This window comes from Artemia sp. Qi Xiang Cuo, chromosome 7 (assembly GCF_049724085.1).
Source record: "Artemia sp. Qi Xiang Cuo chromosome 7, ASM4972408v1, whole genome shotgun sequence".
In the NCBI taxonomy this organism is placed as follows: Eukaryota; Metazoa; Arthropoda; class Branchiopoda; order Anostraca; family Artemiidae; genus Artemia; species Artemia sp. Qi Xiang Cuo.
The window spans coordinates 1,371,869-1,381,962 of record NC_142800.1 but is presented as its reverse complement, the minus strand read 5'-3'; the positions used below and the strand labels follow the sequence as shown (position 1 = coordinate 1,381,962).

Sequence of the window (10,094 nt, the reverse complement as noted above, 5' to 3'; positions counted from 1 at the left end):
GTGAACCTGTTAAAAATTACGGATTTATTCAATATGCCTTGATTTTTATTCAAAATTCCGTGATTTCTAAATGAAAATTGTTTGCCTCAATCCTCACCCACAGATCGGCAAAAAAAATAAAGAAATTAACAGAGAAAGTCTCAAGAATTTCTTTTTGAAATATAGATAGTTTTGAATATAGATGTTATTGTTAAAGTCCGAAGATAGTGGAAGTTCCAAATTTCCTTGTGAGGTGTTATTTTTTGGCCTCTTTACTCTGTGTCACAGAAACAGTTTTTTTTCGCTGCATGGTATTCAGATATAAAAAATAAAATAAATTAAGCCTGCTGTTTCTTGACATATTTTTACTCAGTTATATGCCCAGGATAGAATTAAAAAGAACAAAAGTTCATGCGCTTAATGCTGTTGCATTTAGCCTTACTGAATAATTTGATCATTTTCTTGCAGGATTGACAAAAGGGTGGAGGGTAATTACTTTTTTTTGTCACCCTCCCTAAACTTTGAAAACATTTTTTTGGTATTTTCATTGAAAAACATTTTCCAATTTCCATTGAAAAAAAAATAATAACCAATAAAACTGCCCCTCTAAATTTTGAAAATATGCTCCCACCTGTATTTTCGTGAATTGTCACTCCTGTTTACTAATTGTTTTTCTTTTATGTATGCATGACTCAGTTTAGACTTTGCACTTGTTACATTCATGAAAACGCATATATTATGCACTGTTTGTGTCGACTTTGTTTTCTTAGCTTTATTGTATTTTAACGTATCTTATCGTCAAGTATCTCAACTCCTATTTTTCTCAGGAAAGTGGTATTGTAAATTTAAGTTTGTATTATATCTGCATACGAGATATAATTAAAAAAAAGTAATAAAAGGTTTAGTTTTGGTGAAAACCAAAACAAAAAAAGAAGATGGACTGCATTATGTTTTCCTGAAAAATTCAGCACTTCACGTTTATTTTCCCTTTATTACATGTTCCTCTATTGATGGTTAGCTCCAAATATCTCTAACTCTTGATTGTCCTCAGAATTTAAAGATTATATATTTCTAAGTCTAGGTTTCTATTTCATGTGTGGTTTTTCCTTGATTCTACTTAATCTGTGAGTCTTGTACTAGTATCTAAAAAAATGAGCGCAAAGAACTTTCTAACTAAAATTACAAAAAACGTTATCTTTGAATGCTGATTAGTCACATCTTTTATCGGAAAAAAAGAGAATTCGATTCTAGTCACGACAATATTGGGAAGCAAAAACATGAATTAGTGTCATAGAATAAACGTAAGTTATTTTTTAGATTAATTTAAAACAGGTTTAATAAACAAAAGTTTGTTAAAAGAAATTTAAAAGAGTAAAGAGTACTATAGCATTAGACAGACGGGAGATGGAGGGGTGTTGCATTTAATCTCTTATCACCCTTTACTTCCAGGAATATGTTTGGAATATACCTTAATATGTGTAGTGCAGGGCTATAGCTCTCCTCTTATTATAGAATTATTTTGATTTTAATTTGACAAGTTACGATCATATGTTTATCAACACAAAATGAGGAGGGAGGACATCATAAGTATTGCCAAGACGTCTCCTAGGGAGATGAAGGAAAGTGGTACCAGAACCTTTTTTTTACGAATATTATAGTGTGATTTGTTTTGCGTTTTTCTATTTTGTACATTTGTTAATTTTTCCTCGTTTTCTAGGGGTGGGGAGTATTGCACCCTGGCGTCACTGTCGGCTTGCACGGGAGGTATTTCATTAGCTATTTTTTGAAGAATCTGCCTTAATAGCCGTAGAAATGATGACTCGAAAATTTATTTTTGATATTCTATATCCCTTTAGGGAAATATTTGAAGGGGTTCGATTTTTCCAGGATGATTATTCTTTTAAAAACATTATTTTGAGGAATATTAAACTTGAACGCATATAATAAAGGATGAGGGGGGAGACATTTGCCCTCTGATCACTTTTGACTAATAAAAAAGGCATTAGTCCTCTCAATTTCCAATCAAACGATTCCTTTTTGAAGCTTCTACGACAAAATTTCTATAAAACGTTAAATGCCCCAAAGGCATAACTAACGACCCTTGTCCTCACGGCTATGGGGGGAGGGTTGTCTTCCTCAAACACATAATTTTCAGACATTTCAAATGTTTGGGGAAATGGTGGACATAGGGGGGGGGGATTTTAATTCTGACTACTTTCAACTATTAAAAAGGACAATAGTCCTCTCAATTTCCAATCGAAAGAGCCCTTTTTTAAGTTTTTACGACAATACTTCTATATGACATTATATGCCCCCGGGGGTTGTATAGCTTAAAACCTTAGCCCTGAGGGCTGTGGGGGGGGGGGGGTTTGTCATTCTCAAAAACATAATTTCTGAACCCTTCTACTACGTTTAACAAAATTGTTGTATCAAAATGTTGATCGGAAGTGTTTGGGGAAATGATCAGTATGGGGGGGGGGGCATTCGCCTTCCGATCGCTTTTGACTATTAATAAGAGCACTAGCCCTCTCAATTTCCAATTGAATGAGCAGATTTTGAAGTGTCTATGACAAAGCTTTCAATAAAAACCTTATATGCCCCAGGGCATAACGTATAACCCTTGCCCTGAAGACTGTAGGGAAGTTTCCTGCTCAAAGATATAATTTCCAAAACTTTCAACTACATTGAAAAAAAATGGCTATCTCAAAATTTTGATTGGATGTGTTTTGGGAAATGATGGGCGTGGAAGTGGTGTTAGTTACCTTCCAATCACTTTAGATTATTAAAAAGGGTACTAGCCATTTCAATTTCCAATCGAATGAGCCCATTTTGAAGTTTCTACGACAACACTTTCTATGAAAACCTTATATGATCCAAGGGCATAACTTGTAACCCTTGCCCTGAGGGCTGTGAAGAGGTTGTCATCCTCAAAGACCTAATTTTCAGAGCTTTCAACTACAACGAACAAAATGGCTATCTAAAAATTTTGATTGGATGTGTTTAGAGAAAAGGTGGGCGTGAGAGGGGGGTTAGTTGACCTAAAATCACTTTCGACTATTAGAAAGGGCACTAGACCTTTGAATTTCCAATCGAATGAGCTCTTTTTGAAGTTTCTACGAAAAAACTTTCTATAAAATACCTTTTTGCCCCCAGGGCATAACTTACAACCCTTGCCCTGAGGGTTGTAGGGGAGTTTCCTCCTCAAAACATATTTTCTATCTGGATTGGATGTGTTTGGGGAAATGGTGGGTGTAGAAGGGGCGTTAATTACCTTCCAATCACTTTGGACTATTAAAAAGGACACTAAGTAAGTTGTGCCAGATTTTGAAATAGCCAGAAGACACTTTTTGGAGTTTTAATACTACTTCTATGGTTATTGTAACTAATGACACTGAGAGTATTAGGTTGAAAGGTTTAGGGGGAGTTTCAATTAAACAAATAAACTATACGCATGCAAGTTTTAAAAGGGCATATAAGCAATATCATAGGCAGCGCTGCTCTATCAAAGCTAGTTATATCATTGCTATTTAAAGGAGCTAATTTGATTGGAAATTCAAAGTTCTAGTACCCCTTTTTAAGAGTCAAATGTTGTTGGAGGGCAATAAGCCCCCCCCCCTTCTTTAGCTTATAATTTTCCAAACACTTCTAATCAAAATTTAAGATAGCCATTTTGTTCAGCATAGCTGAACTGTCTTGTAACTTTATATCTAGGGCTATTACGTATGTCAACCCCCACAATTATGCAATTTTCCTGTTATGTTTAAAAATTAAATGTTGCCTTAAAATTGAATCAAAAAGCTGATTACCAATGAGACATCTCAGCAGTATCCCAAGAACGACTGAGGGTATTATGTTCAAACTTTTGGGGAAACTTCTATTACTACTTCTGCTCTTAAACTTTAACTAAATAAAAAGAGTGTAAGTGTATCCAAGCTGTCAAAGAGCAGAAACAGATTTTCTTGCGAATGGTATCAAGTTTTATTTTTAAGGTCAACTATCGGAGGTTTAAAAGTAAATTAAACACTACTATCTGTGTCTGGATTTTTAGAAGGGTGCATATTGTTAAAAATTGTTGAAAAATTTTCTCCAGCATGCAAATAGCAGGCCAAACTATGTTTCCACAAAATAGGTTTTTCAAAGAAAAGTAAAGAACTCCATTGAACCAAAAATGAGCAAAAATAAAATTAAATAATCTACCAAGCGTGAAACTACCACAAATCAGCATCGATATATAAATGAAACCCAAAACGAACAGAAATTACAATATACAACCAAGTCAAACTCAAACCGAGTAGAAACTATGATGAGTAGGGCTGAAAAAAAAACCATGCTTTCCCAAGGGCAGAAAATAATTTGCACTTTATTGAGAAAAATACAAATGAATATGTATTGTCAGTTTAATTTATAAATGCTCATATTTATTCCTTAAAATGTTAATAATATTTGATTTATTAAAGTTATAAAATTGAAAACATTAAAAAAAAATCAGCAAAGTGTAAATTATATTCTGGCCTTGGGAAAGCATAGGGGTTTTGAACCCTACACATGTTAATTTCTACTCGTTTTGAGTTTGACTCAGTTATTTATTGTAATTTCTGTTCGGTTTGGGCTTCACTTATTTATCGAAGCTAATTTGTGGTAGTTTTACGCTTGGCAGATTATTTGATTGTATTTTTGTTCATTTTTGGTTTAATTGGGTTCTTTACTTTTATTTGAAAAGCTTATTTTGTGGAATTCTTTTTTAATTTTTTGCAAAATAGATTGTCTTTCTGTCCCCAGCGCTTCCAAAACGACTGGTAAAACCAAAGGCAACTGGAATGGTATAAAGAATATTATCCAGGAAAGCTCAAGAGATAGGAAAGTGTCATAATGCAAATTTGCCATAAAAAATAAGCATTTATGGTTGAAGAGTTTTAAGAGTTATCACTAAATGAAACGTTTTTTGAGTTATCACCCATTCGCTACATTTGTTGCAATCGTAAATGCTTTCAGTAAAGCAGGCAATACTTTAGTGTCAAGAGCGATGGGTTTAGGAGGGGACATCTCCCCTCTTATACGGAATGCTTCCTATTTTTTTTCAATGCCACTCTTTGATTTCTTTTGAATTTTTTTTTAATCAAAACTAGAAAAGATGTAATACCGAGACATGCAGAAAATGGTGGGGATACTATATGGCCGGAAAATACTATATGGCCAGAATGCAATAATTTTTAGAAGCCCAACAGCAGTACATTCCTTCCTAAAGTATAAAAGTGGAAGCATACGACTCAGTAGTTGCAGAACGTTTATTTGGTCTTATAAACAAAAAATTGATGTTAGATCAAACTAAAATAATTGGTAATTGCGATGGACTGTTAAAACTTCTAGAGAGATGTAAAACTATAAAATTAGGATTTATTTTGAAAAGCAAATATAGTGATTGAAAAATGGACGAATATTGAATATAGCGTTCAGTATGGAGAGTGAATCTCTTCTCTTACTGCAGACCACAGCTTGTTTTGAAAAACCAGTGTTCTGTTTGTTCTGTTAAAAATTCTTTTTCTCAAAGCACTGTCCTGCAAAGTAAAATTTTGATGCAAAGAGTGAGTCTTGAGAGGGCAGTAACCCTCCTCAGGTTTAGGTTATCTCTGAGTAGGGTATTAAAAATGATTAGAAATTGATTATAAGAAAAAAAGTATTTTCAAGTGAAAGTAAATAGCGACAGTACAACTTTAAACGATCAGAAATTATTCCCTATATGACGGATGGCGTCATGTCCCCAAACCCTTTTATTTACAATAAATTTTGGCTTTTCGTCCCCCAAATATCATGAGAAAGACTGTTAAAAAGCAAGGGCAAGTGGAATAGTATAAAAAGTATTTTTACATTCCATCAAAAAATGAAAAGCTTATTGCGGTGCATTCTTCTTAAAAAAAAGTCAGGTCAAATATTTTAAAAGTGGTCAGTAAATAATTCACTTGGAATCACCCAATGGCTAAATTTGTTGCACTCATATATGCTTTCAGTAAAGTACTGTAAAAATTTAGCAAAAAGAGTGATGGGATGAAGAAAGAGACATAATCCACAATATATGGTGTTAATGTAGTTGTTTTCTTCCGTTTGAAGAAAAAACCTCTTTTTTCTGATTGAAACAAAAATTTTTTTTTTGGTTTAATGCTGGAAAAGATGTATACTAAAATATATACAATGTAGTGTGTAAAGAATGCCCTGATGACGTGAAAATTTTATGTGGGCAGAATATGGCACAAAAAAGGGCCATAGTAGCATAAAACAGCAATAGGTTTCTTCATAAACCGTCAAAAAATACTAGGGAACATTCAATTCAGCCGTTACATATATGTATTTGATCTTCTGCACCATAATATAATGTTTGATTGAACAAAAATAATTGGTAATTGCGTTGGACTATTACAAAGTTGTAATAAGATAACAGAAATCAAAACCAAATTATCTATAAGTTGACTAGTTCCATTAGAATCTCCTACCAAAAGGAAAATATATAAACGATATTATGAAGTAGTATTTTTTGTGCTTAACCTTCGCTGATTTGTTTTTAACAACAATTGAAGGCTGTCGGGTGTGAATTTCTATCCTTTCCTTTTTGTATACATTTGCACTTTTTCTCATCTGTTTATGTTATCTTCTAGAGTGCGTAATAGCTTGATCAGTCAATTATTTTGGTTTCGTCCTTGATTTTTGCTTATAAAGGCTTTTGAATGTGATGCTGATATATTTGGACTCAAAGTTTTTTTTTAAGTTCACTGTCTTAATTAAAAACTTTGCCTATTAATATATTTTCATTTCTTTATAATTATTTATTGAAGCTGGGGGTGGAAAGAGGCCATTTATTGAACAGGGGTGGAAAGAGGCCTTAGAGGAGTGGTGGCTGATAGAATATGAACAAGTCTTGAGCAGAATGTTGTCTCAGTGGAGTGGGTACTTCAGCCTATAAGCATAAAAGCCTATAAGGAAATATGGAAGAGCCATATTTCCTATAAGGAAAGCCCGAGAGCAGGGAAAAAGCACGATTTTAGGCTGCAGAAAACACCTTGAATACAACCTACTCCATCTCCCCCTTATTAAATTTGATAAAGGGCTGCTTCTGGTCCATATTGCAGTTAAGAAATTCTAATAAAAAAATAGCCCGTAGCTTGTAATCCCCCCCCCCCGTAAAAAAGAACTAAGCAATTTTCCTTTCTGTTTCTAGGTTTGAATTGCCGAAAAGAAAAGTGGAAAATGGTGAAAGATAGGCTTGGTACCCTCAAAGCCCTGCAGGCTGATTATAGTAGTTCAAGCAGCACGTCTTTTGAATCCACGGACAACATATCAATTGAGCGGAAAGAGGCTGCGATAGAAAATTTTCTAACATCTGTAGGTGATATACAGAAAGATATAAATGAAATTCAGGAGAAAATAAATGAATTAAAGAAGAAACAAGGTGAACTAAGCTCAAATGTCATCACAGATACCGAAATAAATAATGATATCCAATCATTGATGAAAGAAATTGAAAGTAAAAGTAAATTCATCCAGAAAAAAATAAAACAATTTGAACACGAAATCCTGAAGCCCGAGACGAATGAAAACCACGCTGAATTCAGAATAAGACAAACCCAGTATTCAGCTTTATCACACAACTTTCAAAAAGTGATGTCAGATTACAATAATAGCTTGATTCTTCACAAAGATAAGTGCAAGAAAAGAATTAAGAGACAATTAGAAATAGCTGGCCGAATAACAACTGAGGAGGAACTAGATGAACTTTTGTCGGAACAAAACTTAAGCATTTTCTCCCAAGATAGTATACAAGAATTGAAAGTGGCTAAGCGTGAACTTGCCGACATTGAAGACAGACACACAGAGTTAATGAAGCTCGAACATTCAATCAAGGAGTTGCATTCTATGTTCATGGATATGTCTTTTCTAGTCGAACAACAGGGTGAAATAATTGATAATATAGAATTCAACGTGACTAATACAGTAGACTATGTCGAACGAGGGGCACAACAAACAAAACAAGCTCGAAAGCTCCAAATAAAATCTAGAAAAAAAATGATTTTTTTGGGTATTTGTTTACTCATATCTATAATTGTATTGATTATCGTGTTGATAAATGTTTTACCGTAATGTTAATATAATTAGATGCGTGAGCAATAGCCAAAGTGGTGAATATTGAGCAGTCTGTCTTACCTGGTTATGCAAAATAATGTCTTATGAATGATCCAACAATACCCCAGATGGCACTAGCCAATTTTTTTACATTGGTTTTACAACGATGTGTTTAGTAGCAGTAGCACCACGTCAAACTTTAAGAAATGTAGTAGTTAAAAAAAGACGCTATATTTAACGTTGTAATTTAGATGGAAAACTCTAAAATTAAAAAGAGAGGATTTTTTTTTGCAAAATAACCTATTGGCAAGGATTACTCTCTTAACTTCAAACTATTGTCAATTAAGATAAAATTAAAAATACACCTTCCCCCACCTCCTTATAGTGCGAAGGTCCTGATACGAACATAAGCTTCTCAGGAATTTAAGGGCAAAAAAAGCTCATTTTTCGTGGCTGACACCCGACCCCTCAAGTTCCTTAAACCAAGGATCTGGTTTAGTATTTTTATTACTTTGGTACGCATACCCCCTAGAGGTACACAAATAAATATCAGTAATGGCAGAATCGATATCTTGGCAGGGTTCCCATGGAGGTTACGTTCGCAGCATTTCTGTTACATTTTAAAGAAAAAGTTACGTTTTATTTTAAATTCGTATAAACGTTACATTTATGTCACGTTTTGAATAATTAATAGATTACTCACTTTTGAGCAATGTATATTTCCCTGTGAAAATAAAATTCTACAGTTTCTGGCTTAGTTAAACTGTTGTGAGTATGGAAATTCTTCTACACCACAATCCAGTAGTAATAAATTAAAAAAACAAAGTTTTTCCGAGGGAAGTAAAGAGTGAAGTTGAAAATTAAAACCAACAAAAATTATTACTTCACAGCTTATCTAACATATACCAATAAAACTAATAAAAATAAATCAACTGGTGACATTTCTCTATGTTTGTAACATTGCAGAAAACTAGCGCTTTACTGAAAACACAAAAGCTAAGTATAAAAAACAAAATATTGATTTAGGAGTCAAAAGCAAATACACAGCCTCACAACAGCGAACCAATCTATTACGCTTTTCATAGTCCTACAGGAGCTGTGATATCAGTAACTTTAAGTATACAATTAAAATTATCCTAAAAACTTAGGCAGAAAAACAATAGGTTTAAAGTCATTACGCAACATATAAAATCATGGATTGACTTATCAGGTAACATATTGGTCTCACCTAGTATTACTCGAAATGAAGAACATATCAACAGTAATATGAAGTCTGGAAATCCTGTTATTTCTCTCTATAAAACGAAAAGTTTTAAGTTGTGATACAAATTCTAAAGCGAATCTGTAGTGACACTTCCAACTTGTCTACAAAATAATCATGAAATGTCCTTTTCAGATCCAAAACGACAGTCAATCATTGAACTGAGCTCATTGTGTAGAAGTAATTCCAAATTAAACGAATAAATGAATAAAGCAAAAACCTAAAATTACTTTACTTTTAAACTGTTAAAACTGTCCTTAAAAGGTTTACTTTTACCGTACCAAAACTCCTATATTGTTTTGTGTTTTCAGTAAAGCACTAATTTTCTGTAATGTTACAAACATAGGGAAATTTCACTAGCTGATTTATTTGCATTAGTTTTATTGATATATGTTGGATTGGCTGTGAAGTAATGATTTTTGTTCGTTTTAAGTTTAAACTTCGCTCTTTATTTCCCTCGCAAAAAACTTTTTTTTAATAATTTATGCTCGTTTTCGATTAAAATTTAATTTAGAAACAACACTGCTATGACCTCTTTTATTTATAGGGGATAATTTCTGTATGTTTTAAGTTTTAATGTTGGTCCTTAGCTTTAGTTGAAAACGTTTTTTAATGTATAATTTCTAATCACCTCCAATCTAGGGAAGGATAAGACATCTCAACCCTTATTAAGGGGCAGAACTAAGAAGCCGTACAAGACTTGAAGGAAAAAACAAGTTTAGAGTCGAAAAAAAAATCAAAACAT

At 33.2% G+C, this 10,094-nt stretch overlaps 1 pseudogene across 1 annotated transcript; it reads left to right on the top strand.

Annotated features, from left to right (window-relative positions):
* Nucleotides 1–1,147: 1,147 nt before the first annotated feature.
* On the top strand, nucleotides 1,148–9,841 carry LOC148949843 (syntaxin pseudogene; annotated as a pseudogene). The gene is made up of 2 exons (XR_016141943.1): nucleotides 1,148–1,280; nucleotides 7,187–9,841. The product of XR_016141943.1 is annotated as a syntaxin pseudogene (transcript).
* Nucleotides 9,842–10,094: the final 253 nt, after the last annotated feature.